The following is a 27,577-nucleotide window of genomic DNA, read 5'->3' as shown; positions in this document are numbered from 1 at the left end:
GAGATACAATGGCTGCTGCGACTGGGGAAAGGGCCCCTGCCCTCACGACAGAAGAGTTGGAGAAACTTGTGGATGGGGTCCTGCCCCAGTATGCGCGACTCTACGGTCCTCCAGACCAACAGGTAAGTACACTGTGTGCACGTTGCATGGGCTATGCCTGGGTTGTGTATGGTGGATGTAAGATGGTGGGGTGGGGAGCGAATGAGGAGTGCAAGGCACGACAGAGGAGAGCATGTGCCACATGGCAAGGTTGGGGAGGGGGGGCCAATCGCATCTATCATGCGGAAAATTTATGATATTTCAATTTCCACCCTGTACATGTCAAATAGGTCAGCGCCCATCAGAAGATCGACATTTGGCGTGCCATCGCCAAGGAAGTCCGGAACCTGGGGGTCTACAACAGACGGGGCACCCACTGCCGCAAGAGGTGGGAGGACATCCGCCGCGGGACCAGGAAGACCGCTGAGTCACTGCTGGGGATGGCCTCCCAACCTAGGAGGGGTATATAAATACATATAAGAAAAAAGGTGGCTGTGTAAAGGAGAGAGCGCACTTTCCAAATATAAGCTATTGTTTGTTTACAAAGTCCATGATGACGTAGAAACGCTTGGAGACATCTGAGGTATGGACACTTATTAATTGATAGTGCAGTGCGCTAGTCCAGGTCTTGTATGGGGTTTATGTGGATGTTTTACATCACTGGCGATGGCCTTAAGCATTCACTCTCATTAACGATATAGCCCGGAAACTCCATGGGAGTTTCACGGATGCTATACATCGCCTGCTATTTGTCTTAAACATTACATATAATCTACGATACATTAGGTTTTACGCAAACGCCACTCTCTATTTATATATATTCTTACTTCGGCGATCTATACATTCACCATATGGGTTATGATCACCATGTCATTCTTCTCGCAATAACACATTCTAAATAACGACACTCCTACTAGTCCATGCTATTTTTGAAGAACCATTATAATAGGGTCAATATATATTTCTTGGACCACCCTTACCAGGTTTCTTTGCCCTCTTTCTCACTATACAGGCTTACCATGGTCCTCTAGCCTCTTCTTACTCGACCTCCTTCTCAAAACATAAGACATCAATTTGTCTCTGGTACTTTGGAATATTGAGCTATTTATCTGCATCATAGGTATGTTTTTTCGATTATCGGATCAGTTAATCCACCTTTTGTTCATTTTTCTGCACATAATACTAATGTTTCCAACGATGCATGTCTTCCCTTTCGTGGTTCAACATCTAGGACACACTTTTATCTCAACACATGGTTTTCCCTATACTTTATGGCATCACTAGAATACTGTAGGTGTGTGTGTTGTCTTTGTTTCCCTTTTAACTTTACTTGACTGTACTCTTCAAAAACAATAATTCTCATTCCCCAGCTCTGGTTTTTTCCCTTTGCACTCTATTTGTGATACACCTACTTCAGATCACATTTCTTTTTCTGACACTCTTTTGGTGACTTACATCCTAAATGAATATGGAGAGCAATAACGACATCTCTCTATTCGGGCCACGTTTTTTGGCTAACAATCGGGCTTCCCTACTTTTAATTTAATTCAAATAATTGTTTTCTTCATTGGTCACAAACACTTCTTTTCTCATTTAAATTGTTTTCCAGTAGTTGATACTCTATTTCCTTGTGTATATCCACAGCCTTGATAAAGTCTACCCAGACGAAACACGTGTCGGCTGTTGTCTATTTGGGCGGATGTTCATTTGAAAAGGATTTCTGTTGTCATCTCTTGACTCTGGCTCCAAGATGTTACCTTGGGCCACAGATTATTGTTTCATCTAAAGACATCACGAGGAATAAACTGGAACATTATAACCGCTTGGGATGTGCCGTGGTTTTTCTTCTTTGCATATCATAACTGCAACCCTCTCTTGGGGCAACAGTTTCCGCACTCTGTGGCTGGGTGCATACCACTTCGAGCACTCCCCCCATCGTTCTACGTCATCATGGACTTTGTAAACAAACAATAGCTTATATTTGGAAAGTGCGCTCTCTCCTTTACACAGCCACCTTTTTTCTTATACGTATTTATATACTCTGTGTCTTAGAGCTGCACCTATAGCTATACATTGATTGTATTTATTTAAATAGTTTGTGTTACTTTATTATACATTGTGTACATGTTACTAAAACTATCCTGTACTGGTAATTTATAAGAATGTCAACTTTCAATGATAATAGGGAAGCCCTATTAGAAGAACTATTCAATGTGAACACAAACACTACCACCTATGATCACAACAAGAGTAACACGAAAGAGGGACTTAGGATCAAATTCATAAGGTTGGAACGACTAAAAAAACAGGAGCTTTCGAGATGGTGGGACTTCACCATTCTTGAAAAATACATTCAAATCAAACAAGTCCCAAGGGGGCTTCGTGTCATCTTGTTCCCTTCTTTTGGGGATCTCAACCCCGTCCTATTACAAGAATGGGAACAATTATTGATCAATTCCTCCCTCGGAATTATGGACATACTGATTAGGGACGCCAAGGATAAAAGAGAACGACTACTAATAGACATAAAAAATCTAGAAAAGGAGATTCAGGACACCAATCTCACAGAGGCCATAGACAAAAATTATAACATCCTAAATGGTGTACTTCAAAAACATCAGGAATACATAAAAGAGAAGAAATTACACAAACTAAGACGAGATGCAAATGACTATGCCAAGGGCAGGGTTTTTACATTTGCCCGCAAATTCGACAACCTAAACAGTGACAGATCAGACAACAGGGCCATTACAGCATCTTTAGCTGGTACTTCCAATGTCACCGCCAGCGATACTGACCTATCTAGTTGCTCTAGTCTCGCAAGTGATGACACCAACAGTGTCCCACCACAACAGGCAACCACTTCCAGCAATAAATCTACTTTTTTGTTGGAAATGGAAAGATTTCGCAGAGGACAAAAATTCAACAAAATGCCTCCTACCACACATACAAGAGAACTAGAAGGGGTCGGAGAAAGAGTGCCCGAACCAGTAACCAACACAACCAGGGTCATCACAAGATCGACAGCCCGCAATCTCAAAACTTAGACATAGATTTAAATCACAATGATAGTGACCAATTGAGTGTTCTCAAAAAGGGTCTAGGCTTTGTACCTACGTCGTTTCTCGACTTCACACAAACACATATTGACCTTTTCAAATTTGTGCGGAAGTGCAAATTCTTGAAACACTTTGACTTTAAACATCCATATACTATAGATGATGTGGTAAACATCACGCCCTATGATCTGTCCATTGGCAATCTTAAGGACATTCAAACTCTCCTCTCCTTGGAGGATAATAGCCACAACACAGTACCTACTTGTGAAGACATTTTGGCTGATTTAGGTATGACTCACTCAGCAACCTGTAACAGTGGTCTTAGACCTTCTTCCAAATTCACACCACTATTACCACCAGATAACTCAATTGACATTTTCCAAAAACTAGTCACTAAGGAACTATGGCCCTCATTACGAGCCTGGCGGTCTGTGACCGCCAGGCTCGCGGTTGGCGGGAGCACCGCCGACAGCCTGGCGGTGCCCCTTAGGGCATTCTGACCGCGGCGCTTTGGCCGCGGTCAGTGCAGGAAAACCGGCGGTCTCCCGCCGGTTTTCCGCTGCCCGTCAGAATCCTCCAAGGCGGCGCAGCATGCTGCGCCGCCTTGGGGATTCTGACACCCCCTACCGCCATCCTGTTCCTGGCGGTTCGCCCGCCAGGAACAGGATGGCGGTAGGGGGTGTCGCGGGGCCCCTGGGGCCCCCTGCAGTGCCCATGCCAATGGCATGGGCACTGCAGGGGCCCCCGTAAGAGGGCCCCGCTTGTATTTCACTGTCTGCATAGCAGACAGTGAAATACGCGACGGGTGCAGTAGCACCCGTCGCACCTTCCCACTCCGCCGGCTCGATTCTGAGCCGGCGTCCTCGTGGGAAGGTTGTTTCCCGCTGGGCTGGCGGGCGGCCTTAAGGCGGCCGCCCGCCTGCCCAGCGGGAAACTCAGAATGCCGGCCGCGGTCTTCAGACCGCGGTGCGGTATTCCTGCGGCGCAACTTTGGCGGGCGGCCTCCGCCGCCCGTCAAAGTTGTAATGAGGGCCTATATCATCTTGAAGACCAATACACACTTGGACGTAAAACTCGCACACATAATTTGACCCCACAGGAACATAGGGCCTTACATACTCTGCAACTCAATGAGGACCTAGTACTAAAAGAGGCCGATAAAGGCGGTAATATCGTCATTATGAATCGGTCGGATTACATCAGAGAAATTGATAGACAATTGGAAGACCCACACGCCTATTGTAAACTACAGGGCAACCCCATTGCAAATATCACTAAGGCCATAGAGACAAAGCTCTGTTCCTGGAAAAACAAGGGTCTGCTCACGGATCTAGAATACAAATATCTATACAACCCCACACCTAGTTTTCCATGTATATACACTCTCCCCAAGATACACAAACAGGCTACTTTTCCTCCCGGGAGACCTATCATTTCTGGTATCAATTCTCCCACAGAAAAACTTTCTGAATACATCGACTTTCATCTACAGCCTTTCGTGTGTAATTTACCCTCGTACATCAGGGACACCTCCCATCTTCTTAGTATCATTGCTGATTTCGAATGGACCAGTGGCCACATTCTTGCAACATTAGATGTCACCGCTTTATACACTTGTATACCCAAAGAACAGGGGATGTTGGCCATACAATACTTTTTGGACAAGAGGGATGCAAGCTTTCTACAACACTCCTGTATGGTTATAGACCTAATTGAGCTTGCCATGGACAACAATGTCTTCCTACATGAGGGGACCTGGTATAGACAGAAACAGGGTGTTGCCATGGGAGCCAAATTCTCACCATCTTTTGCAAACCTCTACATGGGTCATTATGAGCATCCTCATCTATGGAATAGCGGCCCGCCAGAACTTACACAACACATCATTTACTGGGGCCGCTACATTGATGATGTTCTTCTTTTCTGGTCAGGTGATTTCAATACATTAGACACATTCATTCAGTATTTAAACAATAACCGCTACAACATACAGTTCACTAGCCATTCCAGTACCAACTGTGTGGACTTCCTTGATCTAACACTGTACATCAAAGATACTTGTATCTTCTCTAAACTATATAGGAAACCCACGGCAACCAACTTGCTTCTTCATGCCAGCAGTTCACATCCACACTCACAAATCAGGGCTATTCCGTATGGTGAGGCCACTAGAGTGAGACGGAACTGTCAGGATGACCAGGAGTTTGGCACACAATTGAAAATTTTGGAACACCGTTTTGCCAAACGTGGATATTCCAATAAACTGCTTAGTCGCACACATGATCGAATCATGAAAGCTAATAGAACTACATTACTCTCCAAAAAACAACATAGACAGGCTGGCACAAGGAAGCCACCATCTTTCATAACTACCTACAGCTGCGCTAGTGCCGACATCTTTAAAATCTTAAGAAAGCATTGGAAAATTCTTACATCCGATGCGACACTGGAAAAGAGTCTACGGACACAACCGGACATGTCTTATCGCAGAGGACGCACCTTGAGGGACCACCTTTGTCACAGCTTCCTGCCCACGATCACTAAAAGCAATTGGCTTCCCTCACCACCCCTAGGCTTCTATAGATGCGGACACTGCAATATCTGTGATTATGTACAGGACAAAACTAAACAGTTCATGCACAACACGGATGTTACATATACTATCAAACAGTTCATGAACTGTAAAACTAAATACATTGTATATTGTATCATCTGCACATGCAAGAAGATATACGTTGGGAGCACCATCAGACCCTTTAAGGAAAGATTACAGGAGCACATCAGGGCAATCAGAAACAACAACACTGACTACCCCCTTGCAGCTCATTTCAACAAGAAACATCCATTACAAGAGCGGCTAAATGTGCAGACTTTTGGAATCGCCTCCCTGGGCGGCTGCCCTAGGGGTGGTAATAAAACCCTTCAACTAAGGCAATTAGAGAGTAGGTGGATTATAAGATTGCGAGCAGTGGAGATGGGTTTAAACTCGGACAAAGACTTACATGTCTTTCTCTAGCACTTTCGGCATCTCCAAATCTGCCCTCACTATTTGCATCACCTTTCCATGTACAGTATTTATGATATTCTGAAATATATGTTAGATGCAAAGACATCGGATTATCTCCTTTATCCCCTTTGATTTCATGATGCAGTGTACATATGTGTTTTTGTCGATTTTCATATTGTTCATTGATCTCTGATGTTTTGCAAATATTTTCTCTCCATGTATTATCCGTGCATGTACAGGAATGTTGTTTTGTTTCTCTTTATTTTTCTTCACTATTCTATATCACTGGTCAATTACATTATTTTCTAGCGTCTGTCAATTTCTGCATCATTCTTTCATGCATAGCACCTATGAAAATTTGAATAGACTTGTTACATGCAACAATATGGGATTACCCCTTCCGTCCTTCTCGATTTTATAATTTAGCATGCAATGCTATTTCTTGGCCATTTTCATATTTTTACTATTATATTTTTTCAACAAATTTCAGATCCTATACGACATTATACTTCAGAAATAACTCTCCATATTCTTCTTTTTTCTTTTTCTTTTCCACTATTCAGTGGGTGTCTCACATATATTTCTCTTTTCCTCTGTTTTATCTCCTTCTTTGACATTTCAATGTGGCGCCCGTTTTCCATCCCTACTTGGCTACAGCTCTAGCTTTACAGTCCCTTTTCCATTTCCACTCCCTATTGGGCTTCAAATAGAGGGAGTCCGCCACCGGCGCGCGATTACTATTTGCAGCGCCGTCCATACCACGCCGAAAGAAACGCTTGGAGACATCTGAGGTATGGACACTTATTAATTGATAGTGCAGTGCGCTAGTCCAGGTCTTGTATGGGGTTTATGTGGATGTTTTACATCACTGGCGATGGCCTTAAGCATTCACTCTCATTAACGATATAGCCCGGAAACTCCATGGGAGTTTCACGGATGCTATACATCGCCTGCTATTTGTCTTAAACATTACATATAATCTACGATACATTAGGTTTTACGCAAACGCCACTCTCTATTTATATATATTCTTACTTCGGCGATCTATACATTCACCATATGGGTTATGATCACCATGTCATTCTTCTCGCAATAACACATTCTAAATAACGACACTCCTACTAGTCCATGCTAATTTTGAATAACCATTATAATAGGGTCAATATATATTTCATGGACCGCCCTTACCAGGTTTCTTTGCCCTCTTTCTCACTATACAGGCTTACCATGGTCCTCTAGCCTCTTCTTACTCGACCTCCTTCTCAAAACATAAGACATCAATTTGTCTCTGGTACTTTGGAATATTGAGCTATTTATCTGCATCATAGGTATGTTTTTTCGATTATCGGATCAGTTAATCCACCTTTTGTTCATTTTTCTGCACATAATACTAATGTTTCCAACGATGCATGTCTTCCCTTTCGTGGTTCAACATCTAGGACACACTTTTATCTCAACACATGGTTTTCCCTATATTTTATGGCATCACTAGAATACTGTAGGTGTGTGTGTTGTCTTTGTTTCCCTTTTAACTTTACTTGACTGTACTCTTCAAAAACAATAATTCTCATTCCCCAGCTCTGGTTTTTTCCCTTTGCACTCTATTTGTGATACACCTACTTCAGATCACATTTCTTTTTCTGACACTCTTTTGGTGACTTACATCCTAAATGAATATGGAGAGCAATAACGACATCTCTCTATTCGGGCCACGTTTTTTGGCTAACAATCGGGCTTCCCTACTTTTAATTTAATTCAAATTATTGTTTTCTTCATTGGTCACAAACACTTCTTTTCTCATTTAAATTGTTTTTCAGTAGTTGATACTCTATTTCCTTGTGTATATCCACAGCCTTGATAAAGTCTACCCAGACGAAACACGTGTCGGCTGTTGTCTATTTGGGCGGATGTTCATTTGAAAAGGATTTCTGTTGTCATCTCTTGACTCTGGCTCCAAGATGTTACCTTGGGCCACAGATTATTGTTTCATCTAAAGACATCACGAGGAATAAACTGGAACATTATAACCGCTTGGGATGTGCCGTGGTTTTTCTTCTTTGCAACCTAGGAGGGGTGCCAGTCGTACCCTGACCCCCCTGATGTCCCGGATCCTGGCGGTGGCCTACCCCGATTTGGACGGGCGCGTGACGACATCACAGCAGACACAAGGGGGTGAGTACCAGCACATTCAGCTATCTTTACACGCAGTGGAGGCATCTGGGTGGGGGAGGAGGGCTGTGGGTGACATTAGGCCAGGGCGCTTTCTGTAGTGTAGTCCCCTCCTTTAGGCATGGCCCTGTGCCCCCGCCCCCAACCTCTGTACGGTGCCAGGTACAGCTAGCCATGGTCCTGCATCACCCATGTGCGCGTTTGTTGTCCCTAGACCTGTTGGCCCAGTCACAAGTACTCAGTAGTGTACCCTGATTGCGCGGCTTAGTGCATGAGGCTCCTGTGTCTGTCCTCTCCGCCAACGATGTTGACAATGCATGTACTCAACCTTTTATTATGTCTCCCCCCACCCTTTTTCTTTATCTTCTTGTGCATGTGTGCTTCAGCATCATCAGGCGGAGGAGACTTGGCACCGGAGCACGAGGGAGCTGCGACTCACAAGGCCCCGGTGGGCCATGGCACAGACACCAAGGCCACCAGTGATACGGAGGGCGAGGGGAGCTTCACAACGGGGAGCTGTGGTGAAACCAGCGACACCGACACGTCCTCGGAAGGGAGCTCCCTAGCGGTGGTGGCAACATCCGTGCCCCCCGCCTCTACAGGTACAGCCGCCACCCAGCGCACCAGCTCCGCCCTCCTAGCAGCCCCTCAGCCTACGCTCCGTGCCCGCTCACCCAAGAAGGTGGGCGTCTCCTTCGCCCCAGGCACCTCAGGCCCTGCTACTGTTACCCCTGCTGCCCTCAGTGAGGAGGTCATTGACTTCCTGAGGACCATCATTGTTGGACAGACTACCCTTTTGAATGCCATCCAGGGGGTAGAGAGGGAGGTGCATCGTAGCAATGCATACCTGGAGGGCATTCATTCGGGTCAGTCTGCCCATCAACGATCGTTCAATTCTCTGGCCTCAGCACTGACGGCAGCCATTGTCCCTGTTTCCAGCCTCTCTCTTCTAACTGCCTCCACCCTGTCTCTGTCTCCTGTTCATCTGCCTATCCCATCCACACCATCAGACCAGCCTGCACACACCTCAACACCCAAGGGCAGCTCTTCCAGACATAAGCACCACAGATCACACAAACATTCACCCAAGCAACACCCAGATGCAGACATGCCAACAGCCACTACCACCTCTGTGTCTCCCACCTCCTCGTCTCCCTCCTCCCTCCCTGTGACATCGCCACTCACACCTGCATGCACACCACCAACAGCCAGTACACCCATCACCAGCACACCCTCCATTACAGTCCGCACACGTGCAGTCACCACCCCCACTGCCGTTTACACATCCCCTGTGTCCTCTCCCACTGTGTCTGTCACCCCCTCTTCCAAGACACACAAACGCAGGCAGCCACCCACCCAACAGCCAACCACCTCACAACAGCCTCCAGTCCATGCACCTTCACCCAAGGACAGCACACCTGACTCTCCTACAACCACCTCCTCTTCCTCCACTCCCATAACCACTGCATCTACCTTTTACCTTGGTCCTAAAAAGTGTTACCTCTCCAATCTTGACCTCTTTCCCTCACCTGACCCACCCCCTCCATCTGCTAAGAGTCCCAAGAGCACCTCAGCCACCACCAGCCTGGGTTCACGTGTCAGCGTAGTCCATGGATTTTGGAGTCCCCCCTTTGCCAGCAGTGAGACATCGGTCAGCAGCAAGGGGACAGCCAGCCCCCCCCCGGAAAGAGGACCCGGAAAGTGAGGGGCCGCCGCGGGAGGAGTGCCACGGCTGCCCCCAAGGACCAAAGTTCGGACACTTCACCTGCCACAACATCCAGGGGAGGCAAGGCCCAGAGAGCCACAGCGAAGGAGGGCAAGGGCAGCAGGGCGGAGAAGTTAGGCAGCAGGAGCGCGGACCAGGAGGGCCCCACAAGCCCCATCCCGGGTGTGAGGGAGGACACCCAAGGGCTCAGGACACCGTCACCGAAGGGTCCAGCAACTGCACGGTTGGAGGGCGACTGAGCAGGGAGTCCTGCCCAGGTCAGACTCCCTGGAATTACAGGACAAACACCGCTGAAGAGGGCCCCGCCGTCCTGAAAGGCACCGCTGAAGAGGGCCCCGCCGTGCAGGAAGGCACCGCTGAAGAGGGCCCCGCCGTCGTGAAAGGCACCGCTGAAGAGGGCCCCGCCGTCCTGAAAGCCACCGCTGAAGAGGGCCCCGCCGTGCAGGAAGGCACCGCTGAAGAGGGCCCCGCCAAGACAGGCCCCGCTCCGCTGGGCCCCGCCGTCTCAAGCACCGCTCCGCTGGGCCCTTCCTGTCAAGCACCGCTCCGCTGGGCCCCGCCGTCTCAAGCACCGCTCCGCTGGGCCCCACCGTCTCAAGCACCGCTCCGCTGGGCCCTTCCTGTCAAGCACTGCTCCGCTGGGCCCTGCCGTCTCAAGCACCGCTCCGCTGGGCCCCGCCGTCTCAAGCACCGCTCCGCTGGGCCCCGCCGTCTCAAGCACCGCTCCGCTGGGCCCTTCCTGTCAAGCACCGCTCCGCTGGGCCCTTCATCTCAAGCACCGCTCCGCTGGGCCCCGCCGTCTCAAGCACCGCTCCGCTGGGCCCTTCCTGTCAAGCACCGCTCCGCTGGGCCCTTCATCTCAGGCACCGCTCCGCTGGGCCCTTCCTGTCAAGCACCGCTCCGCTGGGCCCTTCCTGTCAAGCACCGCTCCGCTGGGCCCTTCATCTCAGGCACCGCTCCGCTGGGCCCCCCGTCTCAAGCACCGCTCCGCTGGACCCTTCCTGTCAAGCACCGCTCCGTTGGGCCCTTCCTGTCAAGCACCGCTCCGCTGGGCCCTTCCTGTCAAGCACCGCTCCGCTGGGCCCCGCCGTCTCAAGCACCGCTCCGCTGGGCCCCGCCGTCTCAAGCACCGCTCCGCTGGGCCCTTCCTGTCAAGCACCGCTCCGCTGGGCCCTTCATCTCAGGCACTGCTCCGCTGGGCCCCGCCGTCTCAAGCACCGCTCCGCTGGGCCCCGCCGTCTCAAGCACCGCTCCGCTGGGCCCTTCCTGTCAAGCACCGCTCCGCTGGGCCCCGCCATCTCAAGCACCGCTCCGCTGGGCCCTTCCTGTCAAGCACCGATCCGCTGTCAAGCACCGCTCCGCTGGGCCCCGCCGTCTCAAGCACCGCTCCGCTGGGCCCCGCCGTCTCAAGCACCGCTCCGCTGGGCCCTTCCTGTCAAGCACCGCTCCGCTGGGCCCTTCCTGTCAAGCACCGCTCCGCTGGGCCCTTCCTGTCAAGCACCGCTCCGCTGGGCCCTTCATCTCAGGCACCGCTCCGCTGGGCCCCGCCGTCTCATGCACCGCTGGGCCAATGACTGTGCCGGTTCTGTGTCGTGCTAATGTTCACGCTGCACTCGGCCCACCCTGCCTCCTCCATTGCCTGTGGAAACTGTTATCCACTTGATGGACTGTGACTTTGCACTCCCCAGGATATGACAGTGGGCAAGCCACCCACTGTAGAGACTTGAGAGACTGTGGCTTTGCACTCCCCAGGATATGACAGTGGGCAAGCCACCCACTGTAGAGACTTGAGAGACTGTGGCTTTGCACTACCCAGGATTGGACGGTGGGCATGGTGGCCCCTTCTTGGATCTTGCGTTGTGGACTCATGTGGCTGTGGTGCCCCCCCTTCCCTTCCCCCTGAGGTGCCTGTAGTTTTGTCATGTGATGCCCCTGCAGTGTTCTCTCCAACGGACTCAGGTCTCCTGTGTGGGCTTTGCCCATGTGTTGATACACTTCGGCCCACGGACATTTGCAATTTCTGTGACTGTGCGGGACTTTCTGCCTCTATTTCTCGGTCACGCAATGTTTACATTAGATAATTTTTCCATCATTTTCCGATTTTGCCATGTCTTCAATGAACCTATTTTGTACATAAATGTTGTTTCTCACTTGAATCATATCTTTTCGTTATTCCGGGGGGTTTGGGTGGGGTAACTTTGACTTGGTGCTCTGCATTGGTGTGTAGATAGTTGGGGGGTGGGTGTGATGCGTATGTGTGTGCCCGTAACCCTTCCTCCTCCCCCCCCTTCCCTGTGTCGTAGGTGCGGTACTCACCGTTGTCGTCTGCGCCGGAGTTCGTACTCGTGGTAGATGAGCAGGTAGACGAGAGCGGGTAGGATGTGTAATTCAGGCTCCATGCTGTCCTCCGTCCTCGTGGAGTGTATAGAGGTGAGCGTTTTCCCGTTCGTAGTCTGTTTCCGCCGTGTTTTTATCGGCGGGGCTCCCGCCCCGGATGAGGTTGCGGATTGGTGAGTTGTGATAGGGTGGGCGGTACTTTGTCTGCCGTCTGCCTGTTGGCGGTGACCGCCGCGCTGTTTGTCTCTCCCGCCATGGCGGTCGGAGTGGTAAAGTGGCGGGCTCTGTTGGCGGTTCCCGCCAGGGTCAGAATTCCATTTTTTTAACCGCCAGCCTGTTGGCGGGTTGGCCGCCGCTTTATCACCGACCGCCAGGGTCAGAATGAACCCCTATGTCTGGATCTCTGTGCACCCATATACCTAAATATTTGATAGGCTTTGTGCACCATTCCACAGGGAAGTCCAGTGCATGGGGCTCAGTACTCAGATTCAGAGAAAAAAATGATTGATTTGGACCAATTTCTGCTCAGACTCAAGTACCACTCATATCGATCGTAGTCACGAATAATTGTCTCTAAGTATGTTTCTGGGTTTCAAACATATAGTACAATATCATTGGCATTTAAGGATTAGGAACACAGTTGCTGGCAAAATCATAGGACTGGGTCCATGTGACTCTGCCGTATCAGACATGCTAACTGCTCCAGTACTAGTGCAAACCGGATTAGTGACAATGGACACCCCTGTCATGTTCGGCAAAATAATTTTAGGGTGTCTGATATGTTGCCATTAACACACAACCTCGCCACTGGGTCTGTATATAGCAGCCGGATCCATTGCAGAAAAGCCAGCAGCATTCCCATACAGTGGAAAGCTGTAAGCATGTATTCCCATTGTATTGAGTTGAACACTTTGGCAGCGTCTAATATAACTGCTGCTACCCTCACCGATGGGTTGAGCTGATGCAGGACTGCAAAGAGCGTGCTCAAGTATTGTGCTGTAGAACAAGTGGGGATGAACCCTGACTGGTCTGGTAAAATCAGAGTAGAAAGTAGTGGTTGATGTCTAATGGCAAATATTTTGGCATCCGTATTAATTAAAGAGAGCAGGTGGCTTGTAAGGCTTTAGAAATTACACTATTGAGGCTTCCCTTAGGGTCGGTGGCAGTATTTACTTATTGGAAGCCTCCGAGTACATGTCACAGAGATGGGGCACTAGTAACTCTGCATACTCTTTGTAAAACTCACTTGGAAGTCCGGAGGTACGTATAGTGTCTTTTATCTCGTCCTCAGTGACTGGTTGCACTAAGAACTCCCTCTGTCCAGGTGAGAGCCATGCTAGGGTTATCTCATCTAAATATTGTGCAGTCTCTTCACTCGTGCAGACTCCTGGGCCCTGTTTAACTGCGCATAAAAGTATACAAATCTCAGAGGTCGGATGGCAGTCCGATGGGTGTATACTTGGTGGATTGGAGTTCCCGACTGGCAGAGCTACACTAAGATACGGCCATCTTGCCGTGGGCTCTCTAGCACCGCCCTTTCCAAAGTACCATAATCCATGAATTATTAAGGTATTCTCTTGTTTCATCCATGCATCCCCTTTCTCCACACATCCAGGTGGTAGGATAAGTAAAGCTATGCATTTGAGACTATCTGTTTTAGTTTTTACAACATTCAAATTTCTGTATTATTGTTATGCATCCATTCATGATATTAATATTTTAGATACCATAAAATCTGCATTCCTCTAACAAGAACAAGTAACAAATATCACATATTGTGCCATGCAATTACCCCTTTAACTAATTGCTATCAAAATTAATGTGTGCCACCTTTACAGTAACCTGATGACTAGTTGCCTAAGACTAGCATTTGTCACTTTTGTGCTATGTGGCCCAAGGATTTTCCATAAAAACGTGTGACTTTAAAAAGCAGCCAAGGTCTTCAAAGTCTTACACTACACCCACCTAAAGCTCAAAAAACTGCATGGACCTATAAAGTACTCAGTCATCTTTGCTTTCATCCACTCTCACCTCTCCTTTCAAAGCACTCTGTGGCCACAACTATGTGGCATGCAGCACTCCATAAAAACCCTAACAGACCCTAGTCATCGCTTCCCTTTTGTCTTGAATATTGAGGATTAGACCAAAAGAAACTTACAAAGATTTATAGTTGTGAAGCTATAGATTGTACCAGTGTTAATGCCATACAAGTCTACCTCCACTTGTGCCTTGCCTCAACATTTCTCCTTGTGTCACAGACCCAAGGATGGAATTTACAATAATTGTAGGCAGTAATGTAGGGCCTTCTTGAACGTTTGGCAGACAGGATACTCAGTCACAAATGTGACGGATGTCCCGTCCACCATATTCCAAGTACATTATAGCCTATGGCAGTTATAATTAGGTGACAGAATATATCTGTCACATTGTAATGGACTATATAATGCACCAAACTCTAAATAAGATCATTGGTTTGGAACTCATCTGATTTCATGTATGATGTGTTTAATCTGCCTTAGCATTTTATTGATGATGTGTCATTTGCAGTTTAGATTTTCTGCGCAATTCGAAATTGATACCTTTTTCTAACTGGAAGTCTAGTTGTATATGAGTGTGAGGAAGTAGATTATTATTTGAAGTGGGTTGTAGTTCACTTCCAGTAATAATTGCTCTATTCCTTAGTAGGTTCATTTAGGTCTGAATATTTAAACCTGAGCTCAACCCTTGATAGACGTAGCACACACATCTGACAGGTTTAACTTAGGAGAAATGTGGGATGCATTTATCAGCTTCAAAACAGTCAAAAAGTAGAACACCCAACACAATAAAAATCTCACTCCAATTTATAAAACTATAAACATTTTAATGAGCAAATAGTCAACAATATAACAACAGTACAATACAGGGAATCAGAGTTATCATTTGCAGGGAACTGGAGATATGATTGACCAAGTTTTAGATGTTTCTGGCACCTAAAAAGCTTAACGGGCCAAATGTGGATGTCTGGTTGCAATAGACCGCAAAAGTTAAGGGAAACTGCGCTGGAGCACAGGTGGGACACAGGGAGTATGATCAGCCTGGTGAAAAGATTACCTTTTAACTTAGGGCCTGATTTAGAGTGTGGCCGAGGGGTTACTCCATCACAAACCTGATGGATATCCCATCCACCCTCATACAAGTTCATAGTCTATTATTAAATTGTAATATGAGGGCGTGGCCAATTTGGCGCCCGGGCAGGAGTGAAGTCTCCAACCTCCACCGTCAGACGGAGGTTTCTAGAGGAGAGCGGGCCTCCTCTGCTCCCCTGCCTGGTCGAGTGCTGCCTGGAATACTACTGAAGGAGGGAAGAGCGTGGGAGGCACCGGAGAGGTACCCCGGGCCTCTACTATAAAGTACCTGCAGAAGTGCTCCACGTTGCGCCTGACCCTAAAAATGGCGGCCGCCTGGCAGTAAGCACGATCTGAGCCCTGCTGCCTCCGACACAATGGCGTGCTCTCCATTTGCATGGAAAGTAGTCTCTGAACATGCACAGCGATCCTACCCCTGAAAGCTACAGACTCCATACGAGAGGTAGATCTGTCTCCCCAGGAGCATGCTTTAGAGATGGCTTGACGTGGGCTCCGGTTGGCAGTAGACACCATGTGGTGATACCAGGGATGGCACTGCAGAAAGCAGAGGGGACACATAGTAATCAAACTGAACCCCAGATCGAGAATGAGGCCAGTGGCAACTACCCTTAAGAACTACTGGGAGCAGCTCTTAATATAGAGCAAGACAGCACGTACCAAGATTGCAGTGCCAACTGGTTCCAGTGAGGACACATATCTCAGCCACGGGAGCAGTACATGCAGCCCATGTGCCTGGAGAAGGGCTGGGCCCAGGGAATAAAGGAGCCTGCACCGACCCGAGGACGACATCAATGTTTGAGAGGTAGCGAAGACAGCGAAAAGGCACAAGGTGGATTGTTGCTCAGTAACTCGATCAAGTGGCTCAGCTGCAGGACAGAACATGGCGGGCCCATGCTCCAATAAGAAGGATGCCTCAATTAGAGACTTACTCATAAAGACACCAGGGAAACAAAGCAGACCCATCAGAGGAAGACACTCAGCTGGTGCACTCTAATGCACTGGGCGACACCGCCATATCACCCAATGAAGTTGAACCAGTTACACACACTTTCCTGGAGACTGTCTTTGGAGTGATACATGCCAGTGTCGGTACATTTAAGCAAGACCTCACAAAAGACATCAAGGGCCTCACAAAGGGCATGAATTAATTGGGGGACCGGGTGGATACCCATGAGCGAACCTGTGATGCACAGGGAAAAAAACTGGATGGCCACCGACATAAAATATTGGAGCTACAGGACGAAAATGCAGAACTTCAATATCAGGTGGAAGACCTTGAAAACCAGTCTCGGAGAGCCAACATTAGAATTAAAGGAGTGCCATTACAAGCAGCCGGAGGGAATCAGGAAGATTATACCCATAGATTGTTTCACCATCTTGCGCCGGAACTCGCACCACAAGAGATAACCATAGACAGAGTTCATAGGGCTTGGAGACCGGCTACATTTTAACGTGCTTGTACTACTACAGGCAAAAAGAAATCATCATGGCAGCAGCATGTGACCGGAACCCCATAGACTTTCAAGGTAAGAAGATCTGGCTCTATCAAGACCACTCACACATAACACTACAGCAGTGCCGCTAATTATGACCAGCGACAGAGTTCCCACAAAAGCAAGAAGTGCGCTACCGCTGTGGCCACCCTTTTCGCCTCACATTCATATGGGAAGCTGAGACTCACAGCGTGCTCACACTGGAAGAGGCACAAGCAATATTGCCCCTAACCAAAAATCAAAATGAGGAAGAACTACACTTGCTGCAACTCAGCTCATCAGGCTCATCGGTGCCCTCCAGAAGCCCAGCAAGAAAGAAGAGGGGGAAGATGGATGGGCTAACTGCACTGGAGAGCCGTAAAAAACGTGCAGCCTTACTCAGACAACTGAACCACCAGGAGCAAACATCCGAAATAGACAATGACTGAGAGATACAGGAACAGCACTAAACTAGCGATAGGCCGTTGTGCGGGCCCACCTTCCTGCCCTCAGATGCTGTCTGAGGGGGACAGGGGAGGTCCGCCTCCTGTTCTCAGGGCAAAATAAGTCGGTGGCAGGGCCTTGGACCCCATGAAGGGAGGCTGCGCTTGGACTGGGATGCCGTGCCATGAACCCCACTTCATTTGTTCGAATCGGTACTGGGGAAGACCGCATTTGTTCTTAATTATGTTGACACGTTTGACACCCTATGTGTAAGATGCTGGCTTTCTTCTACCATGGTTACCCCATTTTTGACCTGTTTGTCAGTGTTTGTCAGTGTGTTTTTACTGTCTCACTGGGATCCTGCTAGTCAGGACCCAAGTGCTCATAGTTTGTGGCCTATATGACAGTATGTTTTACTGTGTTGTCAGTATGCTTGGCTGTGTCACTGGAGTCCTGCTAACCAGAACTCCAGTGCTTATGCTCTCTATGATTCCAAATTTGTACTTACATACTGGTAACCCAGTATTCCACTCCAGATTGGCATACTGGACCACCTTATAAGCCCCAAGTATATGGTACCTAGGTACCCAGGGCATTGGGGTTCCAGGAGATCCTTATGGGCTGCAGCATTTCTTTGGCACCTATAAGGAGCACATACAAACACTTCTTCAGGACTGCCATTGCAGCCTGAGTGAAATAGTGTAAGCACTATTTCACAGTCATTTTTACTGCACCAGGTCACTTTTAAGTCACCTATATATCTAATCTTCAGACCCTGAAGGCTAGGTGCATAGTACCTGTGTGTGAGGGCACCCCTGCACTAGCAGACGTGCCCCCATGGTGTCCAGGCCCACTTTCCTAGACTTTGTGAGTATGCACTGTATATAGGTCAATACATATACGTAGCTTCACAGTGGTAACTCTGAATATGGCCATGTGAGGTGTCTAGGAACTGGGAATTGTACCGCTAATCTGATTCTGGTATTGGGGGGCAATTCCATGCACCCTAGGGGCTCCACCATGGACCCCCAGTACTGCAGTACCAGCCTTCTGAGGTTCTCACTTCAGTCCCAGCTGCTGCCACCTCACAGACAGGCTTCTGCCCCCCTGGGGCTTGGGTATCCCAATCCCAGGAAGGCAGAACAATTAATTTCCTTTGGGGGCAGGGGGTGTTACACCCCCTCCTTTTGGAAATAGGTGTTACAGGCATGGGAGGGGTTTCCTCCCAGAGACTCTGGAAGTGCTTAGAAGAGCACAGATGGTGCCCTCCTTGCATAATCCAGTCTACACCAGTTCAGTGACCCCCAGCCCCTGCTCTGGCATGAAACTGAACAAAGGAAAGGGGAATTACCACTTCACTGTCCATCACCACTCCAGGGGTGGCGCCCAGAGCTCCTCCATAGTGTCCCTGGGTTTTGCCATCATGGATATTCTAGGAGCATCTGATGGGCCAGTGCCAGCAGGTGATGTCAGAGACCCCTCCTGATAGGTCCATACCTGGTTAGGTGACCAATCCCCCTCTGAGGGCTATTTAGGGTCTCTCCTGTGAGTGTTTCCTCAGATTCGGTTTGCAAGACTCCACAAGGACTCCTCTGCATCTTCTGCTTCCGCTTCTGACTGTCGGATCAACTGCAGACTGCTCCAGGAACCACTATGACTGTAACAAAGTATCCAGAAAGGCTACTGCAACCCTGCAACTTCAGCTTCAGCCAGCAACTGCAACAGTTTCCAGGTTGTGCACGCTCTGAGGACTGCCTATCTTCATTCTGCACCCGAAGGACTGGAGGAATCTCCAGTGGAGTGACAGAGCCACTTCCCTGCTTCATCAGGCACCTTGCTGCAATGACAACTGGTACTCTGGGACACCTCCCCAGTCAACGAGTGTGATCCCTGGGAACACAGGTGGTGGACCGAAGTGATCTGGACTGTCCAAAGGTCCAGCTGTCCAAATTTGGTGGAGGTATGGGCTTGCCTCCCCGTGCCAGACAGTACCACTGTACATAGCGTCTTCTGCAGCTCCTTAAGCTCCTGTGCACTTCTTCCAAAAGTTCTTCATACACAGAGTAGCACAGGTTCCCAGCACTCTATCCTGTGACGCTCAGCTCCCAGAGTTGTTCTCTGGCGGTGTGGGATCCCTTTGTGTAATGCTGCGACGACTGCACTTTGCAACTCCTTTGTCCCCGTGTCCTGGGACTCCTGTCGGTACTGCCTGGTCTTCTGAGGGCTCTCTGAAGTGCTGAGAGCCTCCTCTGTCTCCTCCGTCTGAGTTGGGACCCAGAGGTACCTCCTGGGTCGGGGCAACACCTCTTTGATGCAAAATGCATTCTTGTGTGTGAACCACGGCTTGTTGGTGGAATCCAGTGACAAAAACAGTCTGCATCCAACGACTCAATGTGGGACATCTCCTGCACCAAGAAGGAACCCACAGCTGTCTTCTTTGGTGTATTTCTTTACTTTTCTTCTAAGTGGAGAATCCACTTTTGCACCTTCATCCAGGTTGGCAGGGGCTCCTGTTCTTCCTGGACTCTTCATTGACTTCTGGACCTGATCTCCTCTCTCCACAGGTCTTCAGGTCCAGGAATCCATTGTTGGTTTCTTGCAGTCTTGCTTGGGTCTTGCATAATCCTTTACCATGAATTCTAGTGTGTTCTGAGGAAACTTGCTGTACTTTACTCCTGTTTTCCTGGGCTCTGGGGTGGGGTATTTTACTTACCTTTGGTGTTTTCTTACACTCCCAGTGTCCCTCCACACACTCCACCTGCCTAGGGGGTAATCCGACATTCGCATTCAACTCTTTTAGTATATGGTTTGTGTTGCCCCTAGGCCCATTGCAATCTTTGTGTTTTCACTGTTTGCACTATTCTATGACTGTTTACTTACCTGATTTTGGTTACTAGTGTATATATTGTGTATAATACTTACCTCCAGTAGGAGTATAGCCTCTAAGATATTTTTGGCCTTGTGTCACTAAAATAAAGTACCTTTATTTTTAGTAACACTGAGTATTGTCTTTTATTGTGTATAAGTACTGTGTGACTACAGTGGTATTACAAGAGCTTTGCATGTCTCCTAGTTCAGCCTTGGCTGCTCTGCTACAGCTACCTCTAGATAACCTAAGGTGGTAGACACTGCCTACGTTTCACTAAGGTGGATCACTGGACCTGTTATAAGGTGTAAGTACCTCTGGTACCCACTACAAACCAAGCCAGGTTCTCACACCATGTTATTTCTCTCTACCTTTTTTCCTACCTACTATGCAATATGAGTTTTCATTGGTACATAATAGCTGCACATGGCAAACTAGGTGGTAATTCTCCAGCGACCAGGGACACACCTCACAGTTACGCTGACTCCAAAATTGATACGCATTATTAGTTACAATATTCGGGGGCTTAACGCACCCGCAAAGCACCTAGCATTTCTATCCTCAATCTGATACTCCGGGTGTGATATGTGCCTCGTACAGGAAACACACTTGGCGCAAGCTGAATGCAAATGTTTAAGAACCAAGTGGTTTGATAGACAATACTTCTTGTCAAGTAAAGGGAAAATGCTGGTGTGGCTATTCTGATAGCTACCCACTTCCCAGGTAAAGTTACCCAGATTCAAGCTGACATCCCTGACATATTACTGTCACTTAGCATTACACTACATTCACACACTTTCACAGTGGCTACACAATATACACCTAATGACCATCAAGAGTCCTTTATATTAGAGGCCTTAGACAAAGTGATGGTCACTGCAGATAAGGCTGTGATCATTGGAGGGGACTTTAACTTAGTGCCAGACACCCATCTGGATCGATCAGTGCAGCGAGTGGGACAGACAGGGGCACTTTCAAAGCGGAGTTTGGAGACATTAGCAGATTATGGGCTAACGAATTTCTGGCGACATAATCATCACACAGAGAGGGATTACACTTTTTATTCTGCAGCTCAGCAGACATATGCACACATTGATCTATACCTAGCCACACTGCAATTTTTGCAATCTATCACATAAGTAGACACAGGTACAGCTGCACTCTGAGACCACACCCCACTCCATATAACTACATCCTCTCCTGGTCCAACATCCCAATGGCACACTTGGTGTCTCAACCTCCAACTTCTCACGAGTGAAACACAGATCTCCGAATTGACTGTTGCCATCACCGAATACTTAGAGCATAATGATTTCACTGACGCACCCATAGCAGTGCTCTGGGATGCTTTAAAATCAGTCTTTCGCCGTCGGCTAATTGCAATAGCGACCCATCTTAACTGAGACTGGAGAGACAAAAGGTCTGCAATCGAACAACAGATAAAAGGACTAGAAGTGGAACACAAGTGATTAGGATCCCACAAAATACGCAGACAATTGAACACAGCACGCAAACAACTATGGGCACTGGACATGGATAGAGTAACATATGCTCTGATCTGCACCAAACAAAAGTACTATGTGGGTAGCAACAAAGCGGGACGTCTTTTGGCACATCGCTTACGGGCCCAGACAGCATGACAAAGGTAGGAGGCGTTGATGGGACAGTGAGGAGGGCGCATCGACCACAATGACCAAATAGTTCAAGCTTTTGAACAATTCTATGCCCAACTTTACACCGCTGAACCCTTAGTAGAAGAGGACTATGGTGGTCATTCCAACCTCGGCGGTAAAAGGCGCTTACCGCCGTTCAGAAGACCGCCATAACACCGCAACTGGCGATGACCAAACCTCCACTGCCACGCCAACAGAAATACGCCCACACTATCACGACACATGAAACCACTTGTACAAAACACTACCACATTGGACAATTCAAAATACACACACCTGATACACATACACACACCACTCGCACACACCCATTACAATATAAAACACACACCCACATCACCCACAAACCTCCACTCCTAGAGATTCGTGAACACGCACCGAGAAAAGACATCCGAGCACCCAGACGGCCAATTCACTGTCGCCCAGCAATATTTGCACGCACTTCACACAACACAACAATACACATCACCACACTTAGCACCACACAATCCACCCTACACATCACCCACACCACCCCATGGCACCGCAAAGACACCCCAGGTTCTCTGATGAAGAACTCAGGGCCATGGTGGAGGAAATTGTACGAGTAGAGCCACAGCTGTTCGGGGCACAGGTGCAGCACACCACCATTGCCAGGAAGATGGAGCTATGGAGCAGAATAGTGGACAGGGTCAACGCTGTGGGACAGCATCCAAGAAATCGGGACGACATCAGGAAGAGGTGGAACGACCTACGGGGGAAGGTGCGTTCCATGGTATCCAGGCACAACATCGCGGTGCAGCAGACTGGCGGCGGACCCCCACCTCCTCCCCCAGAATTTACAACATGGGAGGAGCAGGTCTTGAACATCCTGCATCCTGATGGCCTCGCAGGAGTAGGCGGAGGAATGGACTCTGGTAAGTCTCATCTTCACTACTTCATCCCCCCCACCCCACCTGCATGCCGACTCATACCCCCACCCTCACCCCCACCCCCATCACACCTACTCCTTGCAAATGTGTCACCATTACAACACACCCATCCCAACACCTAGCACTGCATGCGTCCACAAAGCATGGACACCCATCACCAAAGCATGCCCACTGCACATACACATACAACCCCCCACCCAACCACTGTCACAACAGCCCCCACAAAGGAATGCCAGCACTGGGGTACACGGGCACCCACCCATTGCACGCTATGGCACACACAGAAGAAATAACCATACTTTTATACCCCTGCAGGACCCGAACGCCAGGTCACCGCGCAGGAGGGTCCACAAATGTCCACACCACCCCCAGAAGAAGCCCACAGTGAGGACAGCAGCTCTGTCTCCCTGGATCTAGATGAGCAGCCCGGTCCATCGGGGACCTCTGGACAGTCGGTTCCCCTCACACTGCCACAGGCCACAGCAGACCTTCCCCCCTCTGGAACCACCAGCACAGCACCCACCCAGCGGGCCCATTCCTCTGTCCCCCGGACACGTCAATCAGCGGTGTGTCCACCACTACAGGGAACCCAGGCCAACTCAACACCCCAACAACAACAGGGACCTGGGGGCAGTGGAAGTGGGCACACGTTCCAGGGGACAGAGGCCCATGGAAACAGGGGAACTGGGAGGGCTGCTGTGCGACGGGGGGGCAGGCCCACGGAACCCACTCTCCACGAGGCCCTCTCCTCCATCATGGGAGCATACCACCACTCCCAGGAGACGATGGCGACGGTCCTGGCCAGGTTTCAGGAGATCCAGCTTCTGCAAGAGCAACAGTATATGGGGTTCAGGGAGGAACTAAGAAACATCAGTTCCGCCATGGGTACCATCGTAGTGGCCCTGAATCAGGTAGTTACCACATTGCGGGACACTGTGGCACCTCAAAGGGCCCCTGACACTAGCATGGACCAAGAACTGCCTACCACCTCCGCCGGCGCTAGTGGACAGAAGGCCCCGACACAAGACCAACAGGCCACCAGAACCCCACCCCCTGCAGAAGGAGAACCACCCGCAAGCGGGCCCTGAGATCCAGGAAGGAGACAGAGTAAGATGTCAAGACCCCCGCCAGCAAAGGATACCGCCCTGATTGTCATCCCACTGTCCCACATTGTCACCTGTCCAACCTTAAACTGCCCCTGCTCCACTTTCCACAGGCATTTGGACAATGCACCTGTGATACTGATAGTCTGGACTCTGCCGTGGACAATCCTCCACCATCACCCATCACCGATTAGCAACCACCCATCCAATTTAGAGTACTTGAATAAACACACTTATTGCACAAAACAATCTGGAGTCTGGCTGTGATTTTGTACAAATGTATTAGACATGACCGTGCCAAAATGTTCATTCACATTGTGATGCCAACAAACCGCTGTCACACAGCTGTAGTCCATGGGGAAACAAAGCAGATGTCACGCAGTGGGGCCCACATCTCTGAAAACGGAAGGGAAAGTCACAACACAGTTACCATACACTGGGGGAAAAAGTCAGACAGTAGAGAGGTAGGAGTCTTTCAGTAAATGTAATATGCCGGTGTGTACTCTTACCTGTGTGTCATTAAAAATACTGCTGTATTACTGTGTTCCTGTTCTCTATGTCGTCCTCTTCGCCTTCCTCCTCTTCACTCTCCACAGGCTCCACAGCTGCTACAACACCACCATCTGGACCATCCTCCTGCAGAAAAGGCACCTGGCGTCGCAAAGCCAGGTTGTGAAGCAGACAGCAGGCCACGATGATCTGGCACACCTTCTTTGGTGAGTACATTAGGGATCCACCAGTCATATGGAGGCACCTGAACCTGGCCTTCAGGATGCCGAAGGTTTGCTCGATCACCCTCCTAGTCCGCCCATGGGCCTCATTGTACCGTTCCTCTGCCCTTGTCCTGGGATTCCTCACTCGGGTCAATAGCCATGACAGGTTGGGGTAACCAGAGTCCCCTAATAGCCACACCCGGTGCCTCTGGAGTTGACCCATCACATACGGGATGCTGCTATTCCGCATGATGTAGGCGTCATGCACTGACCCAGGGAACTTGGCATTAACATGGGAGATGTACTGGTCAGCCAAACACACCATCTGTACATTCATGGAATGATAACTCTTCCGGTTCCTGTACACCTGTTCACTCCTGCTGGGGGGGACCAAAGCAACATGGGTCCCATCAATGGCACCAATGATGTTGGGAATATGTCCAAGGGCATAGAAGTCTCCTTTCACTGTAACCAAATCCCCCACCTCAGGGAAAATGATGTAGCTCCTCATGTATTTGAGCAGGGCAGACAACACTCTGGACAACACCTTGAAAACATGGGCTGGGACATCCCTGATGGTATGGCCACTCTTGTTTGAAAAGACCCACTTGCTAAGAAATGGAGTACTGACAGCACCTGCACTAGAGGGGGGATCCCTGTGGGTTGGCGGATGGGTGACATCAGGTCTGGCTCCAGCTGGGCACACAGTTCCTGTATAGTGGCTCGGTCAAGCCTGTATGTCAGTATGACATGTCGTTCCTCCATTGTTGACAGGTCCACCAGCGGTCTGTACACGGGAAGATTCCTCCATCTCCTCGCATGTCCCAGCGGACGGTGCCTATGAAGGACAACAGCGAGCACAGAGTCAATCAACCCACAGGTACGTAACCACAGCTTGCACATAACACAATTCCCAATGCATTGAATGGCTTGTATGAGTGTTGATGCAAGGCCTAGGTATGTGTGACGCAGTAGAAATTAAGCCATGTGGGCCCTTGAAATGGCGGCTGCCTGACCTGTGAAGTGCGACAGTGGGATGTGAGGTCAATGCGCTGGCGTGGCACACCGTGGCGGTAGGCGGTCGAAGACCGCGGCGCAAAGCCGCATTGGTTAACATTGAACCCTATGGGTTTCAGGAGCCAATGACGATGTGTGCCGGCGGTCGCGGTACGCACCGCCGCGGTACGCACCGCCGCGGTACGCACCGCCGCGGGCGTGACCGCCATTTTCTATCTGCTTAATCACTCGATACCTGATCTTCCACAGGAGAGGACCTACACTGCAAGTGCTGCTGTGACCTCGGTCTGGAAGAGACAATGGCTCATGCGACTGGGGAAAGGGCCCCTGCCTTCACTGCGGAGGAGTTGAAGAAACTTGTGGATGGGGTCCTCCCCCAGTATGCGCTACTCTACGGTCCTCCAGACCAACAGGTAAGTACACAGGGACCATGCTTAGTGGGCAATGCCTGGATTGAGTCGGGTGGATGAAAGATGGTGGGGAGGGGAGCGATTGAGGCATGCATCAAACGACAGAAGAGAGCATGTGCCACATGGCAAGGGTGGGGATGGGGGGCCACTCACATCGAGCATGCAGAAGGTGATGACAATTTTTCTCTCCCTGTACATGTCACATAGGTCAGCGCCCACCAGAAAATCGACATTTGGCGTGCCATCGCCAAGGCCGTCCGGACCCTGGGGGTCCACAACAGACGGGGCACCCACTGCCGGAAGAGGTGGGAGGACATCCGACGCTGCAGCAGGAAGACGGCGGAGGCTCAGCTGGGGATGGCCTCCCAACGTAGGAGGGGTGCCAGTCGTAGTTTGACCCCCCTGAGGTCCCGGATCCTGGCGGTGGCCTACCCCGATTTGGATGGGCGCGTGAGGACATCACAGCAGACACAAGGGGGTGAGTACAAATACATTCTGCTGACTTTGCGCGCAGTGGAGGTGTCTGGGTGGGGGAGGAGGGCTGTGGGTATCCCTAGGCCAGGGCGATTTCTGTAGGCTAGGCCCCTCCGTAAGGCATGGCCCTGTGCCCCCGCCCCCCACCTCTGTAGGGTGCCAAGTACAGGTATCCTTGGCCCTGTGTCATCTATGTGTGCAGTGGTCGTCCATAAGCTTGTAGGCCATGTCCCACGGATTGCGTAGTGGACCCCAAGTGCGCGGCGTAGTGCAGGGGGCTTCTGTGTCTGTCCTCTCCGCCAACGGTGTCGCCAATGCATGCACTCAACATGTCTTTATTTCTCCACCCCCCCCTTTTTTGTGGTCTTCCTGTTCATGTGTGCATTAGCTTCATCAGGCAGAGGAGAAGTGGCATCAGAGCACGAGGGAGCTGCATCCCACATGGCCCTGGAGGGCCATGCAACGGAGTCCGAATACACCAGTGGGACGGAGGGCGAGGGGAGCTCCACAGCGGGGACTCGTGCTGATGTCAGTGACAGCGACTCGTCCTCTGAAGGGAGCTCCCTTGTGGTGGCTGCAACATCCGTGCCCCCGCAACAACAGGTACAGCCGCCACCCAGCACACCAGCACCGCCCTCCCACCAGCCCGTCAGCGTTTGCCCCGTGCCCGCTCACCCAGGAAGGTGGGCATCTCCTTCGCCCAGGGCACCTCAGGCCCTGCCCCTGTCCCCCCTGCTGCCCTCAGTGAGGAGGTCATTGACCTCCTGAGGACCATCATTGTTAGGCAGTCTACCCTTTTAAATGCCATCCAGGGTGTAGAAAGGGAGGTGCACCAGAGTAATGCATACCTGGAGGGCATTCATTCTGGTTAGGCTGCCCATCAGCGATCGTTCAACGCTCTGGCCTCAGTAGTGACGGCAGCCATTGTCCCTGTCTCTAGCCTCCCCCTCCAACTTCCTCCACCCAGACCCAATCCCCTGTACCTCTGCCTATCCCAGACACACCACCAGACCAGCCTGCACACACCTC

This window comes from Pleurodeles waltl, chromosome 5 (assembly GCF_031143425.1).
Source record: "Pleurodeles waltl isolate 20211129_DDA chromosome 5, aPleWal1.hap1.20221129, whole genome shotgun sequence".
NCBI lineage: Eukaryota > Metazoa > Chordata > Amphibia > Caudata > Salamandridae > Pleurodeles > Pleurodeles waltl.
This window is presented reverse-complemented; position numbering follows the sequence as displayed.